The sequence below is a fragment of the Hesperophylax consimilis genome, chromosome 17 (genome assembly GCF_061612785.1).
Source record: "Hesperophylax consimilis isolate HC1 chromosome 17, BYU_Hcon_1.0, whole genome shotgun sequence".
NCBI classification, from domain to species: domain Eukaryota; kingdom Metazoa; phylum Arthropoda; class Insecta; order Trichoptera; family Limnephilidae; genus Hesperophylax; species Hesperophylax consimilis.
In genome coordinates this window covers 23236978-23249136 of record NC_142852.1, presented here as the reverse complement: position 1 = coordinate 23249136, position 12159 = coordinate 23236978, and the positions used below count along the sequence as shown (strand labels likewise).

At 36.8% G+C, this 12159-nt stretch overlaps 1 non-coding gene across 1 annotated transcript; it reads left to right on the top strand.

The window, feature by feature from the left end:
- Positions 1 to 755: 755 nt before the first annotated feature.
- Positions 756 to 828, top strand: TRNAK-UUU (transfer RNA lysine (anticodon UUU)). The gene has a single exon. It is a non-coding gene; the product is annotated as a tRNA-Lys (tRNA).
- The last annotated feature ends 11331 nt before the right edge of the window (positions 829 to 12159 follow it).

Below are 12159 nucleotides of genomic sequence, written 5' to 3'. Positions count from 1 at the left end.
ATGTTGACTCATACTAAAGAAACACACCTTCCGCATGTTCTTTGTGCAACAAATCATTTACTCAAAAAGCCAATCTGACCAGGCACATGCTGACTCACACTGGAGAAAAACATTTTTCATGTTCTGAGTGCAACTATTCATCTTATCGGAAGGGCAATCTAATGAGCCATATGTTGACTCACACTAAAAAAAAACCTTTTTCATGTTCTTTGTGCAACAAATCATTTACTCAAAAACGTTATCTGACGAGCCATATGCTGACTCACACTGGAGAAAAACCTTTTTCATGTTCCTTGTGCAACAAATCATTTACTCAAAAAGGTTGTCTGACGAGCCATATGCTGACTCACACTGGAGAAAAACATTTTTCATGTTCTGAGTGCAACTATTCATCTCATTAGAAGGGCGCTCTGGTGAGCCACATATTGACTCATACTAAAGAAAAACCTTATGCATGTTCTTTGTGCAACAAATCATTTACTCAAAAAGGTCATCTGACGAGCCACATGCTGACTCACACTGGAGAAAAACATTTTTCATGTTCTGAGTTCAACTATTCATCTCATAGGAAGGGCACTCTGATGAGCCACATGCTGACTCACACTAGAGTAAAACTTTTTTCATGTTCTTTGTGCAATAAATCATTTACTCTAAAAGGTAATCTGACGACGCACATGCTGACTCACAGTGGATAAAACCCTTTTTCGTGTTCTCAAAAGAGATATTTGTATAAACACGTGCGTACTCATTTTTATGCCCGGATATCTCAGTCGGTAGAGCATGAGAATTTTAATCTCAGGATCGTGGGTTCGAGCCCCATGTTGGGCGCCATTGTTATAGAATAATTCAAATATGTACAAATCAAACCACGTAGGGCGCCAATGTAATAGAATAATATGGCTAAAATTAATAAAGACGCGTTGGTGCGCTATTGTTACAAAGTAATTATGATAATTTATGTTAATTATGCTATTGTTATAGTAAATATAAGTTAAGAACAACAAATAACATAGTGTGAGGTAGGTGTGAGATAGATATTGTATTTGTACACAAAGTGTACAAATACAACATCTTCGACACCAAACAAATTATTTATACATGTCCCAAATGATGTTATTATGCGTAAAAAGTGGTGCTACGCGATCAAAAGGTGAATTAAAAAAATGGTGTACTTTCTGCTAAATCTCTTCATTCTTGCTGTGAAGATCATTTCAATGTAAGTAGCTAAATTCATTTATGTGAAATATATATTCTAAAACAAAAATCTGCCATAAACTGAAGCTAATCGTAATAGAAAATTTCAAAGTGCTTATAAAATTTTTACACATAAATTTGTTTTGAAAGAAAAGCCTTATTCATCCTGATGGGTAGTGGATTATATTGGGTACGAATTAGACTACATAGTTTTACAATATTATATTTTATCATATAAATATTGTCATTTCAGGTTATATGTTAAGAAATCTCTTAACAATCGTGTTACAATACAAAAGATACATTTTAATTTAAAAACAATATTTTGTACCTACATTTATTATTATTTTGTAATTTTATATTTAGTTATTATTGTAATAATGTCATTTTCTTCTATGTAAAATGTTTTTGGTGACTATGACTGTAATTCACAATAAATAAATAATTTTTTTGTTTTGTTTTAACAGCTCCAAGAGGATTTAGAAAATTATATGGAAGTCCAAATGATGGGATGCAAAATGAGATTGAATAAAAATGTGATCCCACATATTTTTGCGTGTCAAAAAAAAGTTTTACCAAGCCTAAGGCAAACGGGACAAAAAAGATTGCGTGCCGGGTTAATTCAAGACGCGATGATAATGGGGGAGCCCACGAGGAACGCACCATTGGACCCAGAGCCCTCAACATCTACAGCAGCTCGTCTTCCCTCGGAGCCCTCCACTTCAACAGCCATTCTCTACCTTCCAGAAGCTGCTGATAGCAATTGTAAAATGGTTAATAAGGCGGTACAAGCAGATATTCGCTGTCGTCTTACCTACAGAAGCAAGTCCACTTCAACCGTGCCAACAATGACAAACACGGCATGCTCACCATTGAAGTTCTCACCCACAAAGCCTGTTTCTGCAAAAGGGTGAGCCTACTCATCATAATATATATATAATGTCCACTGGTTCCGAGGACAATGATTCAGATTACACTCCCTCTTCATACTCGGACAGTAACAATTTTGATGGGTCCGAGATTGATACTGGACTTGTTAATCTGACCATGAGAAAATCTTTCATGCTTGTCATAGAGAGAAAGCCTAGACTCTGTTTAGGAATCCCTAAGGAAATGTTTCACATTATTTCTATTGTAGTGGCCAAAGCACCTACAGAAACAATTTATGTATTAATTGCACTTAAAAAAATAAGGTTAGATGATTCGTTCGCTATTCTTGCGCTTCACTTTGGTTTGTCGGCTTCCTCTGTAGCACGGATTTTATCCAAGACTATCAAAATATTGGCGATTATTAGCTTTATTTAAGGAACTCATAATTTGGCCAACCACATCCGATATAAGAGCTCAGCTACCAATATCCTTCAGGGCAAGGTATGGCAATGTTCAGTCCACAATAGACTGTCTAGAAATACAAATAGAAAAGCCCTCAAATCCGATTCACCAATCCATGTGTTGGTCAGAGTATAAAGGATGTAATACACACCAGATGGTCTGGTTTCATGTGGCTATGGTGGTCGTGCGTCTGATGCTATTATTATAGAGGACTGCGGTTATTTGTCATGCCTGAGACCATATTTTGCAGCAGATGGACTGCGAACTGATTCGCCCACCGAGTGTTTTTGCGAATGTGCAGTCTAGCCGCGAAGAAGTAAAGCAATCCAAAAGGATTGCGCATTCACATTGAGCGCGTCATAAGTAGAATTAGAGAATTCCAAATGCTCAGAATGCATGCAAGTACTGACCATAACCATATTATTGTAGTATGTGGTCTTATTAACCTGCAAGGGTTACTCATTCAAATGTAATATTTAAAGCAACTGTTGTTATTATTTGTGTGAGACCCTCCCGTGTGCAGGTGTTGATGTGCAGGTGTTATATGATTAGTACATCTGCACTGATCTGTATTCCTTACCGTGGGTAATGAAAGGATATATTTTACAATATTAGTTAACAACTGTATGTAGGATGTGAAGGAAAAACTGGTGGAAAATGTTTTAATAAATTTTTATTTAACTAAAAAAAACACTTACAGGAGATACAAAATAGATTAATTTGAACGCTAGTAGTAGCTATATAAATTTAAGATTCTTATAAATAGCTTGGAACCAAAATGTTAAGCATTTGTCCATTAAATCTAAACAGTAATTGTATTCTACATAACAGACAATAACTTCTTTCGAACTTTCAAAGTCTGGCTTTGCTACACAATACATACCTTTACATTTTTTTGCAAAATGCATTTGCATTTGCATTTGAGCCATGTACTTATCACTAGGTTTGTCCATGGTGACCGTGAAGTATCTTCTTAAAGCTGTATCGCTACTTGGACATTTCACTTCTACAATGTAATTTTCTCCTACTGCATCTGGAGAAGCTCCAAAAATGGATGGTGATTAAAAAGAATCAGGCCGCACTTCTCAAACTTTATTTCCTCCACTTCTTTCACAACTTCAGCCTCTAGAAGTCTGCCACGCCTAAGAAACTCAGTTTCTGTTAGTTTAGCACCTAGAATATGCTCTCAACGAGTGAGCCTTCCAAGGTTTGGCAATGAGCAGCTTCATGGGCTTTAGATGCGGTAATTCTAGCGTACCTCAAGTTGTGCCACAATGGACAGTTTGACTGCCCAACAGATCCTTCATGCTGTCGCTTTTATAAGGCGAAGAAACTTCTTGAACATTTTGGTTGCTATGTAGATATTGCCAAACTAAAATTAAAAAAAATAAAAGATCATCCAAGAAGCTTGTTTGGAAAAAGCCGAAACTTCTAGAATGCCGTTCGAATCAAGTAGTGGCGTACCACTACACTTTAATAAAAGTTTTGTTTGAAAATCCAATATATATCATGAAACATTACATACTCATCATAATAGTGATTTACTTACCGTAAAACTTTAACACCTCGCATTTCTGCACAAAAAAAAATCAATTTTCGAAAAGAAAACTGCCATCATAATCGCGTCGATTTTTGGCAAATTATTAGACTATCCTTGTAGAAAACCACTGTCTGTCATGATAGTATGTATTTAAAATATATGTTATATACAAACAAATGAGTTTAGGATTGATTACGACTATCAAAATCAAACTAATTCAACAACTTCAACAAGCAACTGGAACAAAAAAAACTTGAAGTGGGACAAGTGAGTGTGTTGTGACGTCGCAATTCGCCAGCCAATCATGTCTCGTTATCGATATTTGAATTTCCATACAACTATAAGTGAATTTATTAATTTAATATTTGTTTTAAGTACGATATTCGAGTTTAGTTATATTTTTTACATGTATTACATGCATTGAAAACACTATATTGCATATACTGCATGTACCGTATGCAGGTCACATCAGTTGGGACGAGGGGGGTGAATTTAATTATAAAGAGATGTTAGGTATTAAGGCATTTGGGTTATAATTTGGTTTGGCCAAGTTTTAATACACATTCTTAAATATACTTAGATCTACTTATTTCTAAATCTGAACTAGTTGTCTTCTAGTACGAGGTTGCTTCTTCATTGTTCACATCGTCATTGTTAACTCTTAAACCCTATCTGGGGTACTGGAGTACCCCCCAAATTACCAAGTAACTCTTTAACCCTACCTGGGGTACTGGAGTACCCCCCTAGTTAAAAATATTGCACTGTTGCAAAAATCGCTCTAGCTAATCTACTCTCGATAATTGGCGCGTAAGTACGTCAGTAAGCCGTGACCGCCCGGCAAGTGCATTCGCTTCCACAGGTGTTCTGGGGTACCCCAGTACCCCGTGGTAGGAATAGTGTTAGTTCTTTCTTCCAGTTATACTTGAATTACTGAAGTTGTTTTTCGACATCTCTCTGGTAAGTTTGTACACATTTTTCATTATTTACTTTACTTTGTGATAATGGTTATTGTACAGTGTTGATAGGCAGGGCCTGCGCCCAATAACGAGACATTCACGGACTAATAATGTGTTATGAATGAAATGACAGTGTATGCAGTGTAATGAGGTGTTGTATTGTTTTCAGATATGGCATCCCAGACTCAATCTTGTATGCATCAAGTCTTGGGGGGGGGGGGGGGTTGAAATTGGTGTTATCGAGGATTTCCGGGAACATTTTGAAGTCGCATCTTACGAAGACGGTGATCAAGATAGCGTGGAAGGAGATGAAGAGTATTTAGTGCCTGACAATGACGGGGCTGGTATAAATGAAGAAGGTAGGCGCTTGGTTCGTGTGCTAGATTCTCCATTAGTTCTGTAAGGAAAAGGTCATAATATCTCCAATGAATGCATACAAAAATGCAATATAAGAATACATAAAAAACATTACCTGACGCCAAAACTCGAATAGTCACCATTAATTTTTTTAACTAACTAACTAACCATCACACCTTTTCCCGCAGAGGTAGGCTGAGAGGACGGACCGCCATACAACTCGGTCTTGGCACACATTTCTTGCCTCATTCACATTCATACATCGTCTAATACATACTCTTCTATTATTCTGACTCTTGACATGGCCTGACTCAAGTATCTGATTCACTTGGTCGTGCCATGTCTTCCTCGGGCGTCCCCGACTTCTGCTACTTTTCACATTTGCATCGTATATTCTTCTTAAACTCTTTTCTTCGCTCATTTGCTCTACATGCCCAAACCGTCTAAGCGTCCCTTTCTTGATCTTACTCATTATGCTTACATCAGCCTTGTACTCTTTGCTGATCTCTGCATTTCTCACACGATCGTACATGGTGTTACACACATACGCCTCAGGAATCTATTTTTCAGCTGGTGAAATAGCATTCCAAAAAGAAATATTATTCTTTTTTAATTAGCGGTCCAATCATTTCCAATATGTATTAGAAGTCAGTTGCTTTAAAGAATTTTTGTTGATCCTCAATTCTTAATTCTGCCGTTAAACGAACGAAAGCCCCATCAGTACCTACTTCTTTTTTGAAGCCAACTCCTAATCCAACACACTCTGCGGGCCCTTACGTTTTTGTTTGACAAAATTGTGCATATTATCGCAGCGGCAATCCATTGTGTGCGGAAATGGGTATTATATGGGGATCCATAATCTAACCGTAAATAAACAAATCCCTGTTATCAAATATTACCAACTGACAGCTGTCAAAGTCGGCGGCAACGCGTTGTCAGGAAGCCATCTTACCAAAAATAGAATTACTGGTGTAGCGGTCTCTGTGAGAAGTTCGTAAATTAATTATCCAAACAACTTCCGTGAGCATTATTTACGATAAGTTGGATGCATATGTAAGCGCTCCTGTGAGTAACTTTTCAAAAATTTACGAAGGTTGTAAATTTTACCTACAAGTGTAAACCCAGCCTAAAAAAAGGGTAGGTCAAAAAAAAATTTTTTTCTTTAATAGACATTAAACAATAATTAAGTCATAGACATTTATTCTAGTCAACCAATATTTATTTTGCTAAGACCGCATATAAAAAATTAACTCCAAGAGCGATTATGAAAATGACAGGAAAATGGTTGGGTTTATCAGTTTGTGTCTGCGCAGTGTGGCTTTGAGTTGACTGAGCTGCCCGCGCCTGCGCTTTAACGAAACCAGGATCGAATGAGAGTTAACGACTTTTACCGTGTACCGTACCGATGTGTGCAATCCTCTCCAGGTGCATGTGAATTCCTCCACCACCGAGCGTTCACCTAAAACCGTAAGTTTACATTGCGAGTACCTTTCTTTTTGGTGTGCGATCTAAGCGTTAATTCACATCGGCACACACCTGCCGAGATTATTCTAATTATAACCTCACCCATGTATTGATGGTCGACGCGGCTATCGCACAGACTAGTTGCTAGACAGAACTAAAATAATAACAGCACTTGAAAAAACCTTTAACAGAACTTGAAAATTAACTTTGAAATTTGAAAAATTGTTAGAATTCTCAGATATAACCCGTCCTTAGTGTACCGGACAGCAGATGGAAAAAGATATACCAAAATGATTATTGGAATAATTAAGGAAATTAATAATTATTTCTAATCACACATTTTATGATGCTGAATGTCTTAAAAGGTTTATCACCGGACACATATCATGCGTCAAATGGTGTTTAGGCGTAGTAATTAAACTTCGTTTATTTATCTTGATTTCTTAATACTTGCCCAATCAGTCAGTTATGCTTAAATTGCAAATCCTTCAGCAAGGTACCCCCAAGAGAAAGCCGGTGTATCACTGGCGTAGGTGTGCAGTATTCTAAGGGTGTATTAGTTGTAACGAAATAATTGGATTAATTCAATAAGAATTTAGATGTATTGATCTAACGTTATTATTATTTATTGTGTCTACACTATTTCTGGAAATGTTTGTTGTTTGAAAACAGACTTCAACAGATTGAAAATAATCATCATAAAGATTGCAAATTTGTTGCCCATCACTTGAAGACATGTTTCCGTGAACATGTTATTGGGTAAATAAGAGGAGGTTTGTATAGTGGGATGTAACGGTCCACAGCTTTATATAGGTAATTCAAAATCGTATAATTTATTAGTAGCTTCTTCTATGCACATTTTACTGAAAACATGTAACAAGTTCATTTTAATTATCGTGTGTAGTTTTAATTAAAGCTGGGAATTCACACAAGGATACACTCTAAAGTTGAAATCAGTTTGGTGTTCATAATGAAACAATAAAATTGCGGTTGTGAATTCGTCTGCTAGCGCGTTTTGAAGGAAAACATTACCGCATTCGAAGTGCAGTTACAAATTCCAAGATTCATAACTGCACTTCAAAGTTTCGTGTCATGGGTGTAGTTTTAATCAAAGTTCGCGCATTCAATTTTTAGTTAAAAGCCGTTTTGTCTTGCGAATGATGTGTTAAAATTCCTGTTCCGGTATTATCTGCTGATGCATTTCGAAGGAAACCGTTCCCAATTTCCGAGTGGAGTTTAAATTCTAGTTTCACACCATATCCTGCATAATTCCGAGGGTAACCATTTGCTTTCTCCGCGTGTAACGATTATATGCAACTCAAGGAAAACCATATTCGCTTTCTGGTGCAGTTAAAAAGATTCTAGCAGTAGACTCTCTTCCTAATAAACGTACTAAACCTTTTTTGTGTATAAAAACATATCGGCTTCTTTGTCGGGATGTGGTGTGATTTGATTTGTATTTTTTTATGAAACATTAATATGAAGCATCGAGGAATTATCAAAATTTAAATAAAAAATGTTGAAGTGTTTTACGCTCTCCTCTAGCTGGTATTAGTATAACACTGCACGTGTTGGGTTCATCCACAAACTGTGAATCAAATCAGCCTCTCGTTGGGTGGTCATGTTAAATGAATGTTATTCATTGATGTATTATATGCAACTCAAGGAAAACCATATTCGCTTTCTGGTGCAGTTATAAAATTTCTAGTATTAGACTCATTTCATTTCATAATATTGAGGATTCCGCCCCCCCATACCGACATCTAAGTGCGGCCTGCGGGTGATAATACAAATATCCAAATTGTCCCCAACGACAAAGGTCCCCGGCCCTGCTTTAGATGTTGATCTATCAGGGCTAAATTTTAGACAAATTGTGACGCAAAGCAACCTTTTTATTCAGAATGGTGATATTACACGAAGCCGATCTTCCGCTCTGGAACGTGTTGCAACTATATATTATTTTCAATGACTAATTTTATGAAATAACTCAAACGAGTCGAGCCAAACATTGAACGCGATTAAAATTTTGGTGCCCCTTGTCAAAACCAGTAGACACCCAGGCCCTAGGTAGGTGAACACTGTAATCAATAATATTCGGATGATTTATCTTTTAATAATAATTTCAAGAGCCATGTGTCAAGGCAATTCGGCGCCCGGAGCAGAATGCTCCAATTGCGTCCGCATAGGGCCGGCCCAGCGGGACCTCGACCAATTCGCTATAATTATCTGCATATTTCGTCTGAATTCTGGAAACATGAACAAGGTTGATAGATACTCTCAGTTTAACATCTCGGCATATTTTGAAATTGGGTGGCATTAACCTTGTTAAGTGAACAGGGTCTAAATATATGAATGTTGAAACGGAGATTATAAAGGTGAAGGGCATGATTACCTCAGGAAAAGTTGTAACATAAGTGTAGTAAATAAAAGAAAGGAGAAAATGAATTCCAAAATACAACATTTATTTCTACATCTTTTAAATAACATGAGAACTCTTTTAATTAATGACAAATATCTCAGGCGTGTGCATCAGCCGAAGGTTGAATGCACGATTGACAATTTAAGGTTACATTGAGAGCGACAGAATGGATGGTGACATTTAAGATTTAACTAACCTGATGAATGGTAATAATGGGCGCCAAGCAATGCCGTCGGCAAAGCTAATATTTATATGCAGAACGATGGATGACCAAAGGCAAATTACTAAACTGCGGCGTCATCATCGCTCGTAAATTGTGTCGGCTCATGGCGTGGTTCGTGTCCTCCCTGCTAAACGACGTTCCGGAAGCGCAGCCTGTTGAATACTGACGGCTCGAGGTGGCCGTCCTGACCGCAAGCCCGTCCGTGTCATCTTGTGGCGAAGTTGCCATCCTTCAAAATAGCCGTAAACTAGAGATGGGCACTGATTATTGCTGTAACTCTGTAGCGGGCAGGAAATGACTGCTACAATACCCCCTCAGCCAAAGGACTTATGGCTATAAGTCTGAGGTTCGCCTGACACCTCCTGACAAAGTCGATACACCCTCCAGCAGCAGAAATGTGTGGTGCGGATTTGGCGGGTAGTAAGAGGCTTCAGCATTGAAAAAGTTCCGTATCCAAATATTTTCCTGAAGTTCAGCATGGACTGGAGCGTTTGAAACCCCGAAGAAGGCCGCATTGGTAAGGTTAACGTTCTGATGTTGTAATTCCAGTATCCAGCGTGAAGGCCAGCAGATGATGAAGAAGGAATGTGCTCCAGGTAATAACAGTTGGACGCAGCATAGATATGAAGTCGGAGGCGTAAGGTCCGAAAGTCTTCAGTTGACGTAGTATAGAGATGACGAGAGAAGAGTGTGGTCCGGATGTCTTCAGTTGACGTAGTATGGAGAAGTTTTCTTGATGATTGAAGAAGTCTAATCCTAACCAACCCTTGGTCACCGTTGAAATAAATAAAAAGACAGAAATATTGAGCAAATTGGCAGGCCCTAATCGAAAAAAGAGTGAATATAAAAGAAGCATTGTTCTGAACACAAAAGATTTAATAGTAATACCTTATAAAACAGGCTTAAAAAAGTTGAGCAACACTTGCAACAGATCTGTGATTACATTGCAAAAGCGATAAAGAGAATTACAAACTGTAATGTTTTCATATGACGAGCGTGAAGGTAAATTGTTACGCTGTACCGTTCAGTACTTTCAACACTTTTTTTCAGTTTTTCATGTTTTCTGGGTACTTCTTATTTTATTTTTTTTAATTTCTGAAAACATAAAAACTGTTTTAAAACAAGATAAAATTATATTTCCGGTGTACTAATATAAAATAAACATTATTATTTCTAAATAATAAAATTTTTGTAAGAGTCGTGGCCGACGAATTCTTAGATTCTTCTTGTTGATAATAAAAACACGTCGGTACTTTATACGTTCGTTTATTCTGCATGGTGTACAGTGTAAAGTTGTTATTCCGTTGATATCAAAGACAAGAGAAACACAATGGACAACGTACGTACTTTTTATACTACCATTCATGCTGTCTCCCTCAGGCACTCAGTTTCTTTCATATTCACAAACACACGATCACCACATTCCTAGACACTTAAACTAACATTATTATCTTATTACTAATTATAAAACACTTTTTTAATTACAAACATAAATCGACCAGGCAGAAAACCTTCCAGAGTTTATTATAATTGCAATAGGATAGAACGTCTAGACATTAGGAGAAATATTGCAATGGTGTTAGTGGCGCACAAGCTGCTAAATGGGCACATTTGCAATCCAGATATTCTGGAACGAATTTCTTTTTATGTCCCTGATAATTTCATCAGAGCTAGACAGCACAGATTATTTATTTTTCCAAGGGGCAGGACCAACCTACCAATGATCATGCCTTTGGGGAGAATAACTACTTTGTTAAATCACATTTCTTCTGTGATTGACATTTTCAATTTGAACCAAAGAGAATTTAAGACGGCAATAAGCATACTATTTAACAAATGTGGTTAATCAGATAGTATTGATGTACTTACCCATGCAAATAAATGTATGTACTTACTTATTATAAACTGTAATTTATAAACTGTTATTTGTGAAATGTAAATGGATTATACTGTTTTTCACAATAAATAAAAAAAATCAATGTTTTGTCAGAAACAGCCTTAGGTGAAAACCGAACTTTATCATGTAGAAGTATCATAATAGTAATTTATTCTGTATTAAATCGACTATAAGACAGTGTCCTCCAGTTCTCATACTATATAATATATTGTAGGTCTTTTTTTGTAATGATTTGTACGAAAATGAAAAAAGAAAATATATTGTAAAATACATACATTTTTACAAATAAAACATCACTCAAGTTTCGTTCTTAGACAATAAATGATTTCTTGTCACATACTTAAGTTGTTTCAATACTATCTATCTCTCACCTACCTCACCCTATGGTATTTGTTGTTCTCAACTTATATTAACTGTTAAAATAGCATAATTGGCATTAATGATCATTATTACTTTGTTACAATAGCGCACCAACGCGTCTTTATTAATTTTAGCCACATTATTCTATTACAATGGCGCCCAACGTGAGGCTCAAAACCACGATCCTGAGATAAAGAGTCACATGCTCTACCGCCTGAGATATCGGGACATAATAATGATTGTTTATACAAATATCTCTTTTGAAAACACGAAAAACTGCAGTCGGAACACGAAAAAGGTTTTTTTCCACTGTGAGTCAGCATGTGCTTCGTCAAATTTCCCTTTAGAGTACATGAGTAGTTACACTTCAAACATGAAAACGGTTAATCTCCAGTGTGAGTCAGCATGTGGCCCGTC